Genomic DNA, 23,374 nt, shown 5'->3' with positions numbered 1-23,374 from the left:
AGACAGTTCTGTGTGGATTGACTATAAATCACAAATTATTTCAATCCTGAGAAGATGAGGACAATGAACAAACCGTGCACAAGTTTCCAGTGTCCTACTGTTCAATTTAGTGGGGAGAAGGGGATGGGTCTGAATCTACAAACCTTCCATGTCTACACATGTCCCTTAGGCCATAAGAGGCCAGTCACTAAGGAGCTTTAAGACTTTGAGCACATGGAATTCTCTGGAAGATTATCCTGTGTCTACCATATAGTTTCCCAGACTCTGGGTATGCACAACAATATTAGGGGCTGAATGCTCAGGCCTCTATGCTCCTCTACCTTATCCACCTGCACACACACATGCACACTCATGCATCTTTGTCTGGGCTAGGAAGGAGCAGCCCAGGGTTCCCTTAGCCTTCGATCTCTCCTCTACACCCTCAGAGAGGTGGGTCCAGGACTCAGAGTGAAAGAATCCGATCCCTGTGAAAGGAGGCAGAGGTGCTGCAGAACATTAACCAGCGAGACTTTCTCTGTGTGGAAAACAGAACTGAGAGGAGACGGATGGGTCTGTGGTGCTGGCCCTTCAGGACACTTCCCTCTCAACTGGGTAAGAGGGGTTGTGGGATCCGGGATACTCTGGCATATCTGTCATCAGGTGCTATGTTGTGTGGACTTGGGGGAATCCATGTAAGCCTGTGCAGTATGAACCTGAACAGACTTTTTTGTAGTGCACGTGCCTAACTTAAACTTCGATTGCTGAGGCATCCATTTCAAAGAGGCATCCACTGGGGGCACCTGGGTGGCTCAACTGGTTAAGTGTCTGACTTCGGCTCAGGTCATGATCTTGCGGTTTGTGAGTTTGAGCCCCACATTGGGCTCTGTGCTGACAGCTCAGAGCGTGGAGCCTGCTTCAGATTCTGTGTCTCCCTCTTTTTCTGATCCTCCCCCACTCACACTCTGTCTCTCTCTTTCTCTCAAAAATAAATAAACATTAAAAAAATAAAAAAAAATCAAAGAGGCATCCATTTAAAAGACACCTATCTGAAATAAACACACTGACATCTGGGGGACTAGGTGAAGGGCCAGGTCACAGGCCTCCCAACCCAGGTTCCTTTGTTTTAGAGATCTTGGTAACTGACCATTTGCCGCCCCCCTCCTGGCCTCTTCCCACACTTTACATTCCCATTCTTATGTTTTAAATTCACCAAGAAAGAATGAGCCTGCAAAACCTTAGGCCTCCACCCTGGACTCAGTAAAAGCAGAGCTCTGGCCTGTATGCACACGCTCTCTCTCTCAATGACCTTGTTGTGTGGCCTCAGGTGTACTGTGCTATTTCCAGACCTTGTAAGTAATAAGCCTCTATTTTTCAAAGTTTCCTGATGGTTGCTGCTGAAGGGCATCTTGCAGTAATAATAAGAACCAGAGGGATTGGTCCAGTTGTAATATTGTCTTGGAAAGGGGAGATGTTTGTGGGAAGCTCAGTGGGGCCAGGTAAGTACCCCAGGCATTTCTAACCAATGGTATTACTACTGACCAGCTGAGAACTGTGTAAAAACAGCCAGAGGATGGAGAGTGGGTCTCCTGAAGGTGCCAGTTATTGACAGAGCCTTCCCAGGATTGTTCCATGCCAGGGAGCAATGACCGGACCCTGGCCTCTCTCAGCTTGCTCCAAACTGCAGGGATCCTAAAGAAACCAGCAAAAGAATTTTAAATATGTGCTAAAAAGTGTTGCAAATGCCAAGGCAGCCCTAGCAAGTAGAAAGGCAGAGCACAGGCCTGGGGATGGGAAGGAAAACTGCATGCTGGTGAGGCTGAGTGGTGAGAACCCAGCCATTGCTGATATTCAAGTGTTGTGGGTTTAACTTCTGGTACAAGCAGAAAGTTTCCTCGTAGCTGAAAATGTGGACTTGCCTTTTCTACTCAGGGATGGGTATCCTGTGCCTCATTTGGTCTCACTCTTCCTCTGCTGTCTTTCCAGGGCTGATGCCCAAACCTAGATTCTTATAGGGCTAGATGGAAGCCACACAGCTGTTCATTGTAAGTCTAGGTCGCATCTTGGATTTTTTTTTTCTGTCCATGTGTTCCTCCATTTGTGCACTGAAGGCACAAGGACTCCATACCACACTGGGCAAAGACACAATCTGGACACACCTTCTAAGATGTCACTTCTTCTACCATATGCCCTTGTTATGGTAGGTGCCTTGTCTGGAACCTCAGAGTTGGAAGACACTTCAGAGGTTAGATGGTTTTTCCACCCAATACAGGAAACACATTGAAAGAAGTTTAAAAGAAGGGAGGAGGTTGAAAGAAGGCAAGTAGAATGTGTTGAGATAAGAGCTGCTGTTAGCATCACTATTCTTTTTATTACTATGTGCCCCACATAGGCATCTTGCTTGCCGGATGATAAAAACCTAGAAATTGAGACTACAAGAGATGAAGTAATTTTCCCAAGGCCACAGAGTGAGTAGGTAGGTGACAGAGCCAGGGCTCAAACCAACCTCTCTCTGGCTCTCAAATCTATGTTCTTTTGGCCATGCTATATGATCTCTGAAGGCAATACTGATTTTCCTCTTAGATTTTCTTTTGTTCTATTAAACTAATATCTTGGTGGGAAATGGTTCTCCCCTATTTATTGGACCTTTTGACTTAAGGGAGACTGTGTGCCCTGGAGCCTGGAAATTTCTGTGCCCTTCATGGTGAGCCATAGCAACCCTGAAAATGTCCTCTCGATCACCTACAAGGGATGATCAAGCAGGCTAAAGGAGTGGAAGGCATGGGTAAATATCACTTTTTCCTGTGAACAGAGAAGGAAATATTTACAGTTCTATTCATAAAATATTTACCAGGCTCTTACGTAATTTGTTGATAACAAACAGATTTTAGTTAACTTGGAGGTGATGAGCAATCCTGTTAAACAGATGGGACCAATAACAAAATCCCGATTAGACAAATGTTTTCTGTAGCACAACTCTGTACCATGTTAGATTTGCCGCTGGAAGAACAATTCCAAATGGAGAAGTGGTCCCAAGGTGAAAATATCTGTGGATTCTTTAATGTGTTTGTCTGTGTGTTCCCTTCTTTTTTTCTGTAGCAGAATTTCTCTCCCATTTCCAGTCAAGGGGCTATTTTATAGGACTTGTATTCACTGTAAGCCCCCCTGTCCAATTATTACAGCTGATTTTAGGGCTAAGGACTCTGACCTTGTTCCATTTGCTTTTCCCCATACAGTCCAGCCCAAATGCACACAGAATTTCATTATTGAATCCTCTGCAGCAAACTGTTTCCCTTTGCTCCTGGAGCTGGATTGGCTGATTTCCAATTTAGATTTTCTGAAAACTCGATATTGCCTGTTTTTCCCCCTCTGCATTGAGCAGGGTGGCGATTTTTTTTTTTAAATGAAGAAAAGTTTTTTTAAAGGTAATGATTCCTAGGCATCCGCCTGGCAGTCTGTGCCCGCAATGCTCCAGCGCGTCTCCCACGAGCCAGGCTTACATAACCTGTGCCAGCAGCATTGCATTTCTCTCCTTGGGAGAGCCTGTCGGGGTTGCTGTCACTTCCCGCAGAATTTACTTCTTTCAAGGTTCCCCACTTTCTCTTCCACCTCTTTACTTTGAAAGTGCAGGGTTCCCAGCAAAAGCGGACATCGATTTGGTTCCAGATTCTGCCTGGTACCAGCTCTGTGGCCCTGAGGACATAACTGACACTTGCTAGTGGCAGCTTCCTTGTCTGTCAAGGCAGGGCTGCTGTGAATGGTCACAGAGGGGTGGGTAAGGTAAGAAGTCTAGCACAGTGTCCACACCTGGTGGATGCTCAACAAATAGAGCCATTATTTTGAAAAGAAAAATTTTTTTAACATTCATTTATTTTTGAGAGACAGAGAGAGACAGAGCATGAGCAGGGGAGGGGGAGAAAGAGAGAGGGAGACTCAGAATTTGAAGCAGCCTCCAGGCTCTGAGCTCTTTGTTAGCACAGAGCCTGATGCCGGGTTTGAATTCGCGGGGCTCAAACTTGTGGGGCTCGAGCTCACGAACTGTGAGACCATGACCTGAGCTGAAGTCAGACTGAGCCACCCAGGTGCCCCAGAGCCATTATTTTTCTTATCCAGTAGGATGGTCTGAGTAGTGTAAGACTTTGCTCTAAGTGGTTTTCTTTTAGCTTTGCTGCTTAAGGAAGGCTTTGTCCTTAAGACTTGGCCTCAGGTGGAGAAGGGTGTGGCAGTCAGGCCAAGCAAGACTCAGATTTTCACCTGTTACACGGAAGCATCACATGAAGTGATTCTTGTGGTCCTCTACAGCTCTTACGTTCTTTTTTGAAGATGCTTTTTTAAAAAGCTGCAATATTAATTACAAACTCTGTAATAAGTTTGAGGAGATCCCCTGCCCCTTACCTTTCTTATTCCATTTGGTGCTCCTAAACCCCTTTCAGGACAGAATCCTTCCCTCAGTCACCAGATGAAAACTCTGTCCACCCTCTCCCCCTGAGCTAATTGCAGAGTTGGCATTCAAGTAGGTTGGCTTCAAAGTCCACTCTCTTTCTGCTAGTTCTTACTGCCTTTCTGCCTTTCTGCCTTTCTGGAAGGTCATCTTTGACTTTAATTCATTTGTCAACATTTGGGATCCAAGCTTTCCGAGGATTCGTCAGTAATATATGAATATTCTAATGATATTTTAAATATACTCTCTGGGGCTACTGGGTGGCTTAGTCACTTAAGCTAAGTGGTTAGGCATCAGATTTTGGCTCAGGTGATAATCTCACGGTTTGTGACTTTGAGCCTGCACCAGGCTCTGTGTTGATATCTCAGAGTCTGGAGCCTAGTTTGGATTCTGTGTCTCCCTCTGTCTTTGCCCCTCCCCTGCTTACAGTCTGTCTCTCTCTCTCTCCCTCTCAAAAAAAAGAAAATAAACATTAAAAGAAATATACTCTCTGTCATGACTGTAACAGGAGAAATGTCTGAGAGAAAGCTATCATGGAGAGAGCACATTGCCTAATCGAAACTACTAGTTTCAAGTGCTTTTGTAGGTGTTACTAGGGATTTCATGGTTCCGATTTCTGGGTAGCAGTTGGTGTTTGAATATAGTGTTGACTCCAGAATTGTCTGGCATGAAAGAGCATAGAAATGTCCTATGCAGGGATGCCATTAATTCAGTGCCCATTGATTTGAAATCTGCAGTCATTCTTGTTCAATGTGTGGGGAACAGATTTGCTTACCAAATTAATAGCATGTAAAATTGTCAGGGTCTCTTTATCGATTCAAGGAAACTGGCTTTTCAAACTTGGAAATTATTTGTTGTGGTTGTTTTTGAAACAAAGCTCCTAACGAGCTTTATACAATTGTCTTGAGTTCTTTGAAATTTACCATAATTCAGCCTTCCTGTGTTTGGCCTTCTTTTTTCCCTAATTAGCTTATATTATTGAGACTTAGAAATACATTTTAATGTATTTTAAAATCTATAGGAAATCTACAGGACTTCAGGAGATGTTGTCTCATCTTGGCTTCTTATACCTTCTTCAATCTTTCCAGCTCTCTGCTCCAGTCCCTCCAGGAAGAAATTGATAACCTGTTTGCTCACTTCCTAAGAAATTGATTGGGACACATTTCCTTCTTGTTACTAGGAAAGATCAATGTGATTAAAAGACCGGAGTTCAAGTAGCACTTTCTCTTCATTCTGTCCTACACGGCAGGGTGGCAGTCAAAGTCAGAGGCCCCCTTTTTAGTTCTGCCATCTGTCTGTTTGTAAACACCCCTAAGCACATTGTCATTGTTTTGGCATTGGCCAGAGAATGGTAGAGTCCTGAGACATATATGTATAATTAATAAATGTGGGAGACCTCATGTAATCTTACAGGCTAAGCTTTATGCCTTGACCTGGCATTTCTAAATTGTTTGGGGCTTATTAGATACTGATCTAGGACATACTTCTTCGTAGTTTTGCCACTTATTATATTTATGTGGTTATATTGTGTTTTATGGAGAGTAGGGATAATTGCATGGTGGCTTATTACTGGCATATGCTATGAAATGCCCCCACCCTGATTGTTACAATCTATATAGATGTATCTGACATTGCAGGGTTTCTCAAGCTTCGAAAATACAAAACTTCAGAATTGTAAGAGACTTAGGAAAACTCTACTTACCAGTAGAAATAGTCTTCCTGTGGGGTGCCTGGGTAGCTCAGTTGGTTGGGCATCCAACTTCCGCTCAGGTTATGATCTCACAGTCTGTGAGTTTGAGCCCCACATTGGGCTCTGTGCTGATAGCTCGGAGCCTGCTTTGGATTCTGTGTTTCTCTCTTTGTCTGCTCCTCCCCTGCTTGAGCACGTGCGCGCGCTCTCTCTCTCTCAAAAATAAATAAACCTTTAAAAAATTTTAAAGAAGAAACAGTCTTCCTGTTGCCTCCTGACAAGTGCCTATTGGGCCTTTGCTTGGACTGTCCCAGTGGTAGGAAAATCATCATTCATAAGGCAACCTGTATACTTCCTGAGTGACTTTGAGAGGTGGAAATCTTCTTCTTTCCTATGCTGATATTGTCCTTTCCCTAATTTTCATCCTTAGGCTCTTTATAATAATTGGAAATAATAGCTTAGGAAATGACAGAAATTGAGGCTGATCCCTGGGAAATGACTGAAGTTACACAGTAGTTTCTGCATTTGACTCAACTCCAGGCTCTTCAGATCTGTCACAGAGCTTCCGAATTGCTCCCAGCATACTGTTAATGTGACAGAAGTTTTGGAAAGTATACATTGGCACACAGGGGATCTGAACCAGCTTGTCTTTGGTAAGGTATTGCATACCTGCTCTGTGTCAGGCATCTATCAGCTTTCTGGGAGCTGGAGATACAGCAGGGAGTGAGACAGATAAAATCCCTGCCTGCAAGAAGTTTATATCCCAGTAGTAGAGAAATAGGCAATAAGCACGTATGCTAAGGTGTAAAGGACTGAGGTGGTTTTAATTGCTCGTAGGTTCTTTGAAGAAAATAAAATAGTTAATGCAATAAGCAGTGGTGGGAGTAAGCTCCAATGATGGTGAGGCCAGGCCTCTGAGGTGGTGACCAAGTGCTCCCATGCACGTGCAAAGCCTCAAAGATGGAAATGAATTCAGCATGTGTGAGGGACAGAAATCAAGCCAGGGTGCCTCCGGTGCGGTGAAGGAAGAGGAGAGCAGAAGGAGATGAATTGAAGTAGGCTGGGACCAGATCATGGGGCCCCTCTAGGCATGACTGGCTGCATAATTTGTGGGGTCTGGTACAAAATGAAAATACAGGCCCCCTTTATGAAAAACTCTTAAAGATTTCAAGATGATGACAACAAAGAATTTGAGCAAGCATGGTCCCTTCTAATTGTGACTGCGTGGGCCACATGTTATGAAGCAGGCCCAGCCTCTAGGCCACGGTGAGGAGGGTGGATTTGTGCTAATTGCTAGTGAAAGCAATTGAAATAGAAGCAGGAGGAGGAGGATCCAGAAATCATGTAACCCCATTACTTAATTTCAGAGAAAGTCAGGCGATACAGCACAGAGAAGACAGTAAGTAACTAAATATCTTTGGTGTTAGGAGACTTGGATGCTTCCAGCCTCTTGCTTGTCCTATGGTTTTGTTTAAAAAAAATTTTTTTTAATGTTTATTTATTTTTGAGAGAGTCAGAGACAGAATGTGAGTGGGTTAGGGGCAGAGAGAGAGAGGGAGACACATAATCCAAAGCAGGCTCCAGGCTCCGAGCTGTCAGCACAGAGCCCGATGCGGGGCTTGAACTCACAAGCTGTGAGATCATGACCTGAGCCGAAGTCGGACACTCAACTGACTGAGCCACCCAGGTGCCCCTAGTCCTATGGTTCTGAACATAAGAAAGCCTCATATGTTCCCCCATTCCTACTCTCTTCAGCTTTAGTGACTTGAAAAAGCTAGATTCTGGAGCAGGGCCTTGGAATCTGCATTTGTAAAGATCTCTGTGTACTTCTTTTTTTTAAGTTTATTTGAGAGAGAAAGAAAAAGTGTGAGTGGAGGAGGGGCAGAGAGAGAGAGAGAGAGAGAGAGAGAGAGAGAGAGAGAGAAGGAGACACAGAATCCGAAACAGGTTCCAAGCTCTGAGCTGTCAGCACAGAGCCCGACGTGGGGTTGGAACTGGAGAACAATGAGATCATGACCTAGGCTTAAGTCAGACGCTTAACCAACTGAGCCACTCCTGTGCCCCAAGATCTCTGTGTACTTCTAATGTGGGGTCAGATTTAGTGATGATAGCACTGAAGCATCTATGACAATACATACTTGTATGTGTAACATTCTTCTGCTTATTTGTTGACTCAACTCAAGTCTTTGACACATACCCCAGAATTATCAAGGTAATGCTTTGCCAATTCCAAAAAGAGAAGACATTATTGCTGACGTTGAGTTGGCAGTGTTGGTAATGGCCTGAGAGTAATGGTGTTCTCTGGGCACATCTGCTGTATAGACAGTGCCAAGAAGAGGCAAGTCAAGGGTGGAATGATCTCAGGACCCTCCTCTGAACACTGTGCTCCTGTATCGTAAAAGGGAGACTCATTTACTGTGTTAATTAATTTACTCTTCGTATAGTGAACTAATTATCATTTCACTTTGCCAGAATTATTTTTGCTGAATTCAGTCCCTATTTTAAGATTAGGCAAAATGATAACTTCCTTTGCTATCTCTCAGATTGGAATTTGACATCTCCCCTTAGCTATGTCTTACACATGGTTGCTGATGCTGAGGACAAGATAGCAACACATTCAGCATTTTCTAATCTTCTAGGTTTCAATTTTAGGAAATGCCGACGATCAAAAATTGTAAAATTAGTGAATGTCTGTGGAAATCTCTAAATAGTTGTAAAATGTTAAAGGACCATTTTCCGATGGTTATATGACCTTTGAAATATTTTATCTCAGTATTTAAAAAGCTTCATACTGCCTGGTTTACCTGAACTAGTGTGTGGGAGGAGGATCAAAGAAAGTCATTTTGTATTTGGAAAAGAAAGAAAAGCGAACTAATTCAACCCTGTGGAAATGGCTCCCTTTGAAAGGTGTCCTTCATTCGCCTTTGTTTGCAGTTAATTATATACTTTTAAAAGTATTTCCCATGGGGATGATTTTTGACTCATGAGTTATTTTTGTATGTACATGTTATTCCTCTAAATATTTTCCATATTGCTAAGAAAATAGTAGTGAAAGCGACATTTCTTTGCTGGTATCTGAAGGCCTTTTTGTTTTTTATTCAAAGACCAGTAGAACAATAAGACAGCTTTGCAAAAGAAATAAGTAATGCACTCAGTCTTACATAAATTTTCGTCTTGTACCTTCCCTTTTACCTAAGATTGTTTTTACTGACATTCTCACATGATTGGATATGAGATGTAACAGAAAAGGACTGGTCAGAATGTAGAATTAAATCTAATGGCATCATTTTTTTCTTCCCTGTAAGCATGTTTGTCTTCCTTTTCAGAATAGAAGAGTAGGTGATAACAATACTGGCTTTATTCTAGAAGTTGAGATTGTTTTCTTCTAGAAATTAGATGCTCAGACTGTTACACTTTGCAATATGTCTCCTTCCTTCCTCCATTGTCTCCCTCATCCAAGCTCACTGCCTCTCTTCCTTTCTCTGCCCTGCCATCTCTGGCCTGTGCATGTCTTTCGGGATTCTGGATGGTCAGGTAAAAAAAGAATAGATGCTTCTCAGTGTTTATTGAAATATCACAGTGGTTCACTTATTTCTATGAGGACATGGGCCATTGTTTTATCTGTGTAGATATGAGTCAACTTTGTTCTACAGAAAAAGTGGCAGGATTTAGCTGCAGCATACATCACAAATTATATTAGTATAGCATTGTCTGAGTTAGTATTACCTACTGTAGCAAAATAATTTCCCAAAGACCAGAAAAAAAGGTGTCTGCTACAGCTGCAAAGGAAAGTGTAAATCACACATAAAGAAGCTGCTAAACGGATTAAGAACTTCAACAGTGGTCCACGAGGATCATTTCGGATAATTACTTTCTATGCAGAACCATTAAACCAGTGTGGAGGGAACTATCGTTATTCAGGACCACATTTTCTATTTCTACTCAAAGTCTCAGTTTTGGTGGTCAAAATGCCTCATAGCTTCATTTTATAATGAATCTTTGACCTTTGCTTTGTTTTCAGATTTAAATTTATATGTCTAGCTATGTCCAAGTTAAAAATGTAATAGCCAAATACTAAATTGAGAAGATATTGAAATTAAAGGATTTAATTCATTTAAACTTGAGATGTTCTGACTACAGAGATCATTTAATATGAAAGTATGTGACTGATACAGTGGTATCTACCTAGAGATCAGTAGATCACACATTTGGTCCTTGACAGCACCACACTCGGATATTCCATTTTATGTTTATGTTTTCCCCACCTTTTACTTTTTTCCTCATGTAATTACTCCTTCAGGCAGTCCTCAAACATATAGCTAAATATTGTTCTGTATTTATTCATATTTTAAATAGCTCTACATGCTATCTCTTTGATAGATAATGGGCCCATTTAACAGAGAGAAAGCCTAAGTCACCTTGTCTGTTAATCATTCTGAATCTCAACCTGAGCTGAGATGCTAACTCCCCTATTCTCAATGCTGCTTCTTCAGTTTTCTTTCAGCTTGCCTTATGCTAACCTTTTCCAGTAATTACTGTTTCATAGACCTTAAAGTATAAAGCAGTCAAAGAAAAGGCCAAAAGGTGAATTAATTTCAGTGAAAATGTATAGAAAACATCATCAAAGGCATTTTTAGTGGCAGAGAGGGTACAGATCAGCTAGAATCATAGAGTCTGGCCAAGAAGGAACCCACATACAGGATGCTTTCCCGAGGTGCCCACCCTCAGAGGTTCACAGTCTCATCTCTACAGAGGCTGTCTGTGGTAGATTGGTTGCTGATGCTGAACCATGTTTGTCTTAATTTAGGGTGCTGTAACAAACTACCACAACCTGGGTGACTTAAACACCATTTAGTTTTCACCGTGGTGGTGGCTAGAAAGTCAATCTGGTGGCTGATGAAGACCTGCTTTCTAGTTCACAGATGACTGTCTTCTCACTATATTCTCACTGGGCAGAAGGGGAAGAAGAGCTTTCTGTCTCTTATCAGGGCACTAATCCCATTCATGAGGGCTCCAGCCTCATAACCTAATTAACTCCCCAAATGTCCTACCTGCTAATACCATCACATTGAGGATTAGGTTTCAACATATGAATTTTGGGTATGAATTAAAGAATGCAATCTTTAGGAAGATGGCCTTAATAGAGAAAAAATTCAGACTCCTTGAAACTCTGGTTCACTTAATTGAATCCACGATTATTGAGTACTTATTGTATGCCAACATCTTTGCTTGGCACTGGGTTACAAAGATGAGTAAGGAAGACACAGTTCATAAAGCACTTAATGTTTAGTGAAAATGATGGTGAGGATTTTTTTTTAATTTTGTTTATTTAAAAAAATTTTAAAATCTTTATTTTTGAGAGAGAGAGAGAGAGAGAGACAGAGCGTGAGAAGGAGAGGAACAGAGAGAGAGGGAGACACAGAACCCGAAGCAGGCTCCAGGCTCTGAGCTGTCAGCACAGAGCCCGATGCAAGGCTTTGAACCCACGAACTGCAAGATCATGACCTAAGCTGAAGTCAGACGCTCAACCGACTGAGCCACCCAGGAGTCCCTTAAATTTTATTTTAGAAGAAAGAGAGAGAAAGAGAGAGATCACATGCAGGGGAGAGGGGCAGAAGGAGAGGGTGAGAATCTTAAGCAAGCTCCATGCTCAGCATGGAGCCCCACACAGGGCTTGATCCCACAACCCTGGGAACATGACATGAGCTGAAATCAAGAGTCAGGCTCTTAACCGGCTGAGCCACCCAGGAGCCCCTTAGGGTAAATAATAGAACCTCCCGAAAGTGCTTGAAAAAAAAGATAATTTGTTAAAAAAGCCTAGTGATCGGTCTAACATCAGGTAAGGTGACTATAAGTACTCAAACCATGTCACAGCAATTCATCTCTTTAAATCTGAGTTGTTTTTTCTGTTAATTTTCTTCTCTGTTGGGCTTTTTTCAAGTGGTGGGAAAGATGATCCTTGGTAGCTCTTGGCTTAGAAGAGCCTTAAAGTGGCAATCTCAAAGAAACAGAAACACCTTTTGCCTAATATTACTAGCAAAAATCCAATGGAGGCTCTGATCAGGTTTGGGTCTTATGGCACCCCAAAAGGGGAAGGGGGTTGCTTGGAGGGGTGAGAATCTGGCATATCTATCTGGACCATATAGAACAGGTTTGCCAAAAGGAAAGAGGATTCTATAACTAGAAGATATAATGAAAGGAGAGCATGCTTGTAGGAAAAACTGTATCTATCGACAGCAGTCCACCATTGTGAATAACATGACATGTCTTCAGTGTTTGAAAAAAACCACTTTGCTCCTTAATGTATTATCATAAATATGCCCATTCATGTGCACGCGTGCGGGCACACACACATGCACACACCTGCCCTACACATTGTCTCCTTCCTTAGTTTTCTTGTCTCTGATGCAACAAACATCTTTGGTTTTGCTTTTAAGTGTGTTCTTTCTGTGGCAAGAGGTCTAGAGCCTTTCTGGTCATAACCTGTGGCCACTTTTTAGTCTGTCAACATAGATCTCTGTACATTTCACAATTACCCATATATGTTCCAACTAGGACAGACTTCTTTGCAACTTTCACTTTTATTTGAATTCTTCTGTGACTTTCACCTATGATGTTGATTAAAGAATTATTTTAGTCATTGAATAAATATTGTTGATTTAGACTAGTAGTTTGTGGAATATATATTTCAATAGGTGTGTTTTGTATTTTAAGAAATGACTTTATTTTCAGTATTTTAATTTAGATGATTCCAAATAAAAATCTAAATTTCCACGAGCCATTTATTCTATGAAGATAGAGTTCTTGTTTGTCAGTCTGTCTTTAGTGCTTGGAACATAGGAGAAACTCAGTAACTCCTTTCTTTCTTTCTTTCTTTCTTTCTTTCTTTCTTTCTTTCTTTCTTTCTTTTTCTTTCTTTCTAAGTTTATTGATTTATTTTGAGAGAGACAGAGACAGTGTGAATAGAAGAGGGGCAGAGAGAGAGGGAGAGAGCCAAAACCAAGACTCATTTACTTAACTGACTGAGCCACCCAGGCACCCCAGTAATTATTTCTTAACATGAGTTTTGTGAGATTATTTGGAAGGTGAAGTCTCTATCACATGAGCTGTTCAGCCCAATGTTGTGTCATTGGAAAATACAATATGTCTTTTATCTTCTTTCATGTCATTTAGAAAAATGTTGAGTGGGATAGGATGGTTGATGGAGCCTTGGAGAAACCTTCAAGATTCATTAACATAAATTCTATGGTTTGATTATTCAGTCATGTCGTGGAGTCTCCTGTCTGATTTTTATTTCAGCTAATAGCTCTGCATCTTTTCTGCAAGCTTATTAGGAAACATTTGGCAAGTATTGTATGGCAATACTATTTAATGCATGTTCTGATAATCAGACTAATAATGCCATCATAAAAGAATGATGATAGTTTAGCAGGAGATATTTTCTTAGTGAGTCCATTTTGGCTCTTGGTGATCATCTCCTTCATTTCTATATGACTATAAATGATCAACAACTAATTCTAGATCAGTCGGAGTTAGGATCTCTCTTGTATTTTGACTCTTAGGACCTGAAAGGTCAATTGCAGGGACTGTCTTTGGTCAGCAGAGGGCAGTGTGCAAGAGGAGTGGAGTACAAAGGTGTTCAGGCACCGAGAGCTTTGTCAGCTTCCCACCAAACAGCCATCTCCTGAGTCAGTGTGCTGGCTGAGAGATGCTGTAGCTTCCATGGAAAACATTTCTATATGAATTCCTAGTCAAACAGCAAGGGACTAGACTGGAAAGAAGTTGGTAAAGGGAGTATGCTTGTATCGCAGGCAAAAGGATAATAGTAATAATAATTAATACTATTTATTCAACAGCCATTATTTGCCAGACACTGAACTAAATAGTAAATATATTTTCTCAGTGAATCTTTACGACAAACTCGTGAATGCAGAACTTTTATTCCATTTTTTTTTTATAGATGAAGAAACTATTTTATAGATGAAGAAACTTTCAGGAAGGTTGAAGAATTTAGCCAAGTTCATACAGATAACAAGTGAAGGATGGGTGTGGAGGCTGGTCTGACTGCTAAAGCCTGCGTTATTTCCACAGTGTCTTATTGCTTTACAAGGAAGAGTGATTTTTTTTCTAGGAGTCTGCACAAAGGAGGAAGCAGCAGTAGAGAATCAGAAAACAACAAAGATGCAGCTTCTGGCCTTGTTAGCCTGGTAGGCCCTGCCAGCTGGCCAGAGTCTAAAGATAGCATGCTTTGGGTCTTCTGTTGATGAAGCCGGTGTATTTGTTTCTTTTTGTGACTGCATTTGTTCATTTCCAGTCTTTGGGCATCTCTCTCATTCCCTTCTGTGCCTCAAGAGATATGAGCAGTGGGTCTGTACCACACTTTAGGGTCTGGGGATTTGACTGGGCCTGACAGTGTCCATGTGCTCTCACATGACTTCATTTTTGTCTGGGGCCCCATCTTCACTTGGCTTTAGTCTCCTTGGACTGTGAGCCTTCTGAAGTGCACAGGTTGTGTGTTTATTTGAATATCTAATGTAGTAGTTTATGTTAATGAATGATTAATACATGATTGATGAATGTTTATTGAATGAAGGAATTGAGATCATTCTTCATGGAGAAGAGGAAGCCAGAATGACTGAGTATCATGCCTTAATTCTATCCTATCACTACCATTTACACTGAGTGTTGGATCTAGCATCATCTGACCATCTAGCATCTGACCATCATCTCATGGTGAACCCCTTCATTACTCCCTTTGATTGTCTCTAGAAATTTTAGTGGTTTCTGAATTCCAGCCTTCCTGATAAAGACGTAACACACTATATTTGTCCTTAGATGCATTTCCCTTTTGGTACCTTCCATAATATGCTCTTTAAAAATCTGAGATAAAATGAGAGCTCTTTGTTGGCATCTTCTGAGGTACAGGCTGACATTTCAGGAGCTCCTTTCTTTCTTTGATGTAAAACCTAGAAATTCAGCCTGCATTTCTCTCCTTTAATGGCTATCCCTGTCAATTGATCTCTTTGGGTTCCTCCTCTTCAGACTGACATGTGGACCATAATTGTCTGCTAATACCTCCTTCCTTCTTTATTGCACCCTTAAGTTAACTGATAGGCTTACGTTATAAGGGCTTTACTGCTGATTTCTGCAGAAAAGAGGCAAAGGAAAGCCAAAATGAGAAGGGAAGATGAAGATGAAGTAGCAAAGTTCTCAATGTCATGGTCCCCTTGGTTTTTAGATCCTCACTCCCTTGATATGACCATAGGAACTTCCGTCTTCTGCTCTCAGCTTTTATTCTTGAAGATAGACCTCACTAGTCTGCTTCCTGGTCCTATTTTAGCAAAGCTAGGATGGCCCCAGAAGGATGAGTGTAATTACAGCCACCTTTTCATCACATGTGGGTATTTTGCATCTCTTCAGCTTCCCAGAATTACTCATATCCAGTTAATTAGGACTTTGACATACTCAGGAATAATCCTCTCTCAACATTTCCTCATAAGATACCTCTCCCTTTTCTTTATTTGTAGGTTATTTTCAAAAACATTCTGAACTTAATTTCTGAGTGGTGTCATTCCCTTTGGTTCTATTTCTGGTAGAGACAGTCAGAATTCTTCTTTCTCTGATTAGCTTACAATTTCTTTTTCTGTGGCCCATGGAACCAACATGGACCTAGATGCTCATGACTTCCCTCTTGGGGAACCTTGAAGCCAAGATAACACGTTTCCATCCCCTCAGGGTTTCTGCCACTCCCACACTTTATTTCACTTTCACTTTTAGGTAAGAATTCAGTCACAAGAAGTGTTTACTCTTGATGCTCACTTGTCTCAACTATCCGCGATGAGCATCTATAGTATATTATGATGATATTTTAGTCTCTAGCCTCAGGTTTTCATTGGATGGACAGGTACACATTTTTAACCGAATCTTTGGTAGATCCATCTAGATAATCTCCAGCTTAAGTTAAGCACGTAACTTAACATATATAAACTAAACTTATGATCTGCACCTGCCACTTGCCTTCCAGACCAGTTCCTTCTCTTGAATCCTGATTTTAACTACAAGTCTCACTATCCAGTCAGCTAACTGCATAAACTAGAAGCCTTAGATTCAGTATTCATTCCTTTCTCCAGAGTTCCCAAACCCACTTAATTGCTCATTTCATTTTTGGTCTCAACTGCCACTACCCAAGTTCAAACTATTTCATTTTTCACTGGGCTATTAAAAGTATGTCCATACTGGATTATTTGTTGTTGTTTTTTTTCTTCCCACTTATTTCTCACTGTCACCAGTTTCCTTTTTAATAAAGAAAATCTAATCCTGACATTTCCCTGCTTAGCAATCATGGATTGGTTTTTCATATGTGGGGTAATTTCTAAGAACCTACCATCATCAGAAGTTTGGCTGATAATAGATATATAGCAAGTCTGTACTATGGCATTAACTCCCTCTCTATCTCATCTGGGGTTATTCACTGCAGCAAACTTCTTGTTTTCATACATACCTTGCCTTCCTTGACCCCCCACCTTTTTTTGAATAACTATGTAACTTTGTTCAAAGGATTGCCTCTGGAAGCCCTCCCCTAATCTCTAATATGATGAACTCCTTCCATTTAATGTCTACCTCTGTTAAAGCCTTCTGATCCCCTGCCCTAGCTGGGCCATTTTATGATAGAGTAAAATAAACTGGAAAGTACATTTCTTTAAGGCAGAGTTTGCTTTATTGAAATGATGACCTAATAAGCCCCCTTTGGATTGAAACATGCTTACATGACCTTCATGTCAAATTGGAGCATACATTTCCCCAGGAAAGAAAGCTACTGTGCCTAGTCCAGAGAAGAATAAAGGAGCTGAGGGAGACTGGGACTGGGTGAGAAGATACAGTGAAGGATCTTGAATGCCAGGCTGACAATTTGGATCTTAATTTTAATGAGGAGCCATTAAATGCTTTTAAGCTATGGAGGAACATGACTGGAGTTGTGTTTTTGAAAGACTATTCCATTAGCAGTGGGAGGGATGGTTTGGAGGTAGGGGCACAATGACATAGACCAGGCATTAGCAAGCTTTTTATGTAAAGGGTTGGCTAGTAAATATTTTTGCCTCTCTGGGCCATATATAGTCTGTGTTGCAGCTACTCAACTCTGTTATTATAGCTTGGAAGCAGTCCTAGACAATCTGTAAGTGAATGGGTGTAGCTGTCATCCAATAAAACTTTTATTTATAAAAACAGGTTGAGGGCAAGATTTGGTCCAAGGGTTGTGGCTGGACAACACATGATCTAGATAAGCAATGATAGGGGTGCCTGGGGGCCTCAGACAGTTGAGTATCCCACTTCGGTCATGATCTCCCAGCTTTTGAGTTTGGGCCCTGCTTTGGGCTCTGTGCTGACAGCTCAGAGCCTGGAACCTGCTTTGGATTCTGTGTCCCTCTCTCGCTCTGCCCCTCACCCACTCATGCTCTGTCTCCCCCCCCCCCCCAAGAATAAATAAAACATTTAAAAATTTTTTTTTAAAAAAGTAGATAAGCAATGATAAAGGCCTAACTTGAACTAGGCTATAGTACTGGAGATAAAAAGAGAGAAAACTGGTAAAACTTTTTTTTTTTTTTTTTAAGAAGACTATTTTTTTTTTTATTTTTGGGACAGAGAGAGACAGAGCATGAACGGGGGAGGGGCAGAGAGAGAGGGAGACACAGAATTGGAAACAGGCTCCAGGCTCTGAGCCATCAGCCCAGAGCCTGACGTGGGGCTCAAACTCACGGACCGCGAGATCGTGACCTGGCTGAAGTAGGACGCTTAACCGACTGCGCCACCCAGGCGCCCCCTGGTAAAACTTGTTAAGCAATTGGACATGGATGGAAAAAAGGGGGAAGGACAAAGAATCAAGGTAAGCTTAAGGCTTGTAGCATAGGCTGCTGAAAAGTGCTACCACTAAAGACTGACAATATAGAAGGTATGTTGGGCTCAGTCTTTCACTGGCTGAATTTTAGGTGCTTGGGGGGTATGTAGAGGCAATTTTACAGCACAGGATATGTGGTCTGGTGGGCTTTTGACTGCCATGGGAAATGCTGCTATTACATATCTTAAAAGTCCCCCCATCTTGTATACGTTTGAGTTGAAATATGTTCCTTTTAATCATTTCAGCTACAGAATGCACCATTTTGAATACACTGTATGTTTTTCCCTTATCACCAACAGATCTCTTGTAACCAAGTCAACTGTTAATGAATTCCAACTCTAAAGGGTGATTCATATCATGCAACTAGAGAACAGCCTATTCTTTCTGGAAGATTTCAGTCTATCCTTAGGGACTTTAATTTACCTCCATGTTGCAGGTAGGGAACGCTTCTGCTACTTCTGATGATTGTCTGGTCAACCACAAATCTGTGCTTGCTCATAAAGTCACTTTATCTGTCTGTATTTCTTCTCCCAATTTTGAACTTGTTCCCATTGCTCAAGGGAATGCTTGACACTAGAAATGGCCTTTTCTCTTTCGACAAGAACTGGTTTTGCATGGCTTCAACTTCCCATCTCTCGGAAGCAATGAAGACTGAAATGCCTAGTGATGTGTCAGAGGGTAGTGACTGTCATCCTTCTAGCAGAGAGGTCTTTTCTGGGTTATTTGCTAGGTATTGATCCTAGCAACTACAGTGTGGCTCTGCCTAAGATCCAAGGTACCCAGACATTTGGAAATGTCATTGGACATTTACCAATCCCATACTGTATCTTTTACTATTATACCCTTTCTGTTTCAGTGTAATGCATACTGATTTTTCTGTAGTGGCATGGAATCTTGATTTTTACTTTTAATTATTTTCACACTTAGGGTCATTTCAGAGTGAGGAATCAATACATCAAACACTATATTAGTGGTTCTTAATTCTAGATGCACTTTAAAATCACTTTGGGAACTTTTAACAGATACGATGCCCAGACCAATTGCATCCAAATCTCTGGAGGTAGGGCTTGGGAATCTGTGTTTTTCCATATCACTCCAGATGATTCTAAAGTGAAACTATGTTGAGAAGCACTGTACTAGAATCAGAATTTAATAGAAACAGATTTTTTTTGTTGTTATCTAGAAGATGGCAAGGAAGTTAAGCACTGATAATTAAATATTGCTTTCATCTGCTAGTCTCTGGGGAGTTAATTTTAATCAGGTAGCCACATGTCCTCAAAGTACATGCCCTTAGCATTAGAAGAGCCTTAAAAATGGAATCTACCAGCATTCCCAGGAACCACCACATCCTGTTCACCCTTGTCTGTGCTTGTCCCAGCTTCTTTTGGGTCCATTGATATAAATACATTAGAGGACATTTCACCATAAATAGTTCTCCCAAGTAAAACTGGCAGCCTTTTGAAAACCATATTACTGACAATAACTGTAGACCTTCTTCTGCCCTATATTCTAAAAGAAATTGGATATATTTAAACTTTAAGTTCTATATATACATAAGTAAAGCATAATAAACACAATATATGCAATATATGTCAACAATACATACTGACTGACTACATATCATTTGGGCAATGGTTCAGAGAAATAATATCTCTTACTCTGAAGTCTTACACAGTTTGGAGGGAAGATGTGAAGTGCAAATAAATAGCATGATAAAAATGAAGAGCGATGACTAGCGTGCAGACTGCTAGACAAGCTAGATGGCAGGAGGTGGGCTCAGGAAGGAAGGGAGATGGGAGTTGGTCAGAGAAGTCTTCATGGAAGAATGAACGGAGCTGAACCTTGAAAGAAGACTAGACTTTGGGCATATGACTGTTAGGGTAAGGGTTTTCCGAATGGATAACAAGTCAAATGAAAATGGGAAATTAGTACTACTGTTATTATTTTGGTAAAGGTTGAGAAGCAAGAGAAGAATGCTCTGAAAAGTCTCGCTTTCAGTAATGGAAATCATTTTCATTTTCATCGTTGGCAATTTTAAAATGCATGTTCTATTCTCTTTTCTCTTTAAAGATAACCATCCTACTGAGAGTTAAGCTTTGTTTTTTATAAATAAAACCATCACTCCCTGATGAATCATAACTCAGCACAGTATTAAGTATTCAGGGTTAGGTATAGAAAGCTCAACAGTGTGGAAAATGTAAATACAATTTCCCATCTATTCTTGCTTAATTGCTAGATAACAAGTCTCAGGCATTACTCAGAATCAGAGCGGACGTGGAAAATCCTAAAATAGATTCTTTTTGTCAGATTATAGATCGCAGTGGAAAAGGGCACATCCAGGCAGTCTGGCTGATCACAGGTTTGTCCTGAGTCAAGTCCAGTAACCTCAGGTGAAAATGACACCAAGGCATTCTCTGGTTCTGGTCCTTTCACTCTCTCAGGAAGCAGAGAAGAGAATCAATTCAAGAAACACTTAAGAATGTCTTAATAAATTGTAGGAAAAAGGCAATCTTACCAATAGCCTAACCTCTAGAAACCCACAGACTCAATTTTCTGGAGCCCTAACATCACATTCCCCTCCATGGTGATGTGGGAAACAAAGTCAAAACAAAAATATAAATAAAATTAAATTTTTTTATAACCTGCAGCCCATTGACAAATACTTGACATAGACGGAGTAAAACATTCCTCCGGGAACTCCCTACTGTTTTAATGTTAATGCTTTGCTAGAGAAAAAAACAACCTGAGCCAGGCAATAGCTGGGCCTCCAGTATTTTACTAGTCCTCTTTAGCATATGAAATTCCTTTCGGAATCCTCTCTTTTGTCTTTACCTCCCCCAACTCTATAGTATATAATCAGTCACTTTTCACAACCCAAGGGCAGGTCTTTCTGCCCATGGGTCCTGTCCCCATGAATTAGTAAAATCATATTTTTGCACTGAAAAAAAAAAGCACTTACTTTAGATTTGGCTATGCTAATGAGGAGAAACCAACATTTAAGGTACATTCCTCTGTCTCCAGGGGGTTAAGCTGTATGTGAAGTGATGAAGGAATGTTCAAGAGTAATATATGAGCAGTGGTTGTAGGTCAGGTAGGCCTATCTTCATATCTGCATTTCTTGCTAGTTGGAAAACCTAGGAAAAATTACTGACCTTCTCAGCCTCAGCTTCATTTACTCATTTGAAAAATGGAGTTAAAAGAAAGGTTGTTACAAAGATTAAAAAAGATAACCTGTGGAAGTTACCTAGCACAGGAGACCTTAAGAATGCTAGTTTTTTTTCCTTCTGCCTGAGTCTTTCCTCTGTCTCTCTCTCTCTCTCTCTTTTTTCTTTTTTTGCTGTTGTGGTAAAGTACACATGACATAAAATTTGCCATCTTAACCACATTTTGCTTATTCATTCACTCCATTGATGGACACTTGGGTTGCTTCCATATTTTAGCTGTTGTGAATAATGTTGCTATGAACATGGGTGTACAACTATCTCTTTGAGACCCTGCTTTCACTCATTTTAGATATATACCCAGAAGTGGAATTACTGGTTCATATGGTGTTTCTATTTTTAATTTTTTGAGGAATAGACATACTGTTTTCCACAGTGGTTGTACTATATTACATTCCCACCAACAGTGCACAAGGGTTCTAATTTCTCCACTCCTCATAATCACTTGTTATTATGTTTTTCTGATAGTAGCTATCCTAATGGGTGTGAAATGACTGACTAACTCTTTGATAGTGAGTGAGATTGATCTTACATTAGGAGATGCAGGAGTTAAATGAGACAATGATCCAAGAGAATGTGTTAAAGAAGGAGAGATTTGATTTCTAATATACTGATGTAGGCTGTATATGGAACGGGTGGAAGATAAGGGGGAAGTTGGAGAGCTGAATTTATTTTGGAAGTTTTCCTGAGTGAGGAGGGATTGCAGTCAGGCATTCATAACTGGGAAAAATTGGGAAGGGGAAAAATTGGGAAGGGGAAAAATGGGAAACCTTGTATGCAGGATGGTTGGGTCTGGCCCAGACATGTGGATTTAGTTATACTGAAGTTTAGTCGTGTTGAAGAGTGATGAGGTGCTCAGCACAGGGTCAGCCTAAAGGGTGGAAGGGGGAAGTGATGAACAAAGGACACAAAGCTCATTTGTTGAGCCTTCGTGCCTGGTTAGGGCATTTGCCCTGTAGTCTGCACTGTCTTGGAGAAAAGACCTAAGTGCCTAGGATGGCTCAAGTTTTAGTTAATTATATATATTAACTAAGTATACACAGATATATTTAGTTAGTATATGTGACTAACTATTTAACAACTAGTTAATAAATATATTTAGTTAACATATATTGCTAACTAGTTTATATACACATATATATATACACACATATATATGTATTTTTTTTCTTTTAGACAAGACTGCATTCCATTGGTGACTAAAAATTGTAACAACATGTGCTTTCTAAGGATAAAACTGGAGACATCAAGGCTCTGCTTTCATTTTGTCTTTCCGTAGACTCTTACTCTCCCATCTGTGTTTTCAGCTGTATATTTTGGGATAGGGTCTTATGATTAGATGCTAATTCCATCAAACATGGTCTATATCTAATCAGTCTTCTGTGCAATGGATGCATAAACTATTATAGGAGATTTGTTTAAAATGCTGTATTTTTTTTTTGTGGTCAGGTGGTCATAATCTCTAAAAATGAAAATGAAAATTTCTAGCCAACATTTCATTAGGTGTAACTAATTTATGCATAGCAAATGAGATGACGTTACGTTTGACCAGGATGAGGTTTCATTAAGTGGTTGTTAGTCCTTCTGGCCCGTGTGCTGAAGAGACAGCTGGAGCGTCGGCAGTAGCTCCTTCGAGGCTGACCATGAAGGAGTTTAGTAATTCTGGCTGTATAGTCGGTGTTTTGCTTCTGTGTGTTAGGCTTCAGAAATCGGCTTATCTGTCTGGAAATCGGACAAGAGCATCAACTTGGAATGATGGCTGGAGATTTAGTGAGAAGTTCCATTGACCAAAAGAATCCCTGCTGGGCTTAACCACCCCCCTCCCCATAAGCTCTTTCCTTTGGGGTTATAGCTAAAGTGGATCTGATATATTTAGCAGGGTTTTTAAAACCTTGATGCAGTGCATAGGATGTATACTGGTGCTTGCTCAGTTCAAACTGTGCAGGTCTCTGGGCAGATCAGCTAACACTGTGGGATGAGCAAACATACACCTATTAAGAGAAGTCATACCTGGAACAATGCCAAAAAGCAAATCTGGGTTTCATTCTGAGGCGTGACTAGTATGGGACAGATTATGGATTGTGGAAGTCAGGGAGGTGAATAGTAGTTCCAGAGGTGAGAGAGAAGGAGAAAAGTGAAGGGAAACTTCAGAG

At 40.8% G+C, this 23,374-nt stretch overlaps 1 long non-coding RNA gene across 6 annotated transcripts in view; it reads left to right on the top strand.

Moving 5' to 3' along the window:
- Positions 1-477: 477 nt before the first annotated feature.
- Positions 478-23,374, top strand: part of LOC147582258 (uncharacterized) — a 423,253-nt gene continuing 400,356 nt past the window's right edge. For all 6 annotated transcript variants that reach the window (XR_015248897.1, XR_015248893.1, XR_015248896.1 and 3 more), the window contains exon 1: positions 478-591. This is a non-coding gene — a long non-coding RNA (uncharacterized LOC147582258). The remainder of the gene's footprint in view (positions 592-23,374) is intronic.

This window comes from Puma concolor, chromosome A3 (genome assembly GCF_028749965.1).
Source record: "Puma concolor isolate L17-30 chromosome A3, mPumCon1.1.hap2, whole genome shotgun sequence".
In the NCBI taxonomy this organism is placed as follows: Eukaryota; Metazoa; Chordata; class Mammalia; order Carnivora; family Felidae; genus Puma; species Puma concolor.
Note: the sequence above shows the minus strand (reverse complement) of the source record. Positions and strands in the feature narration are given on the sequence as shown.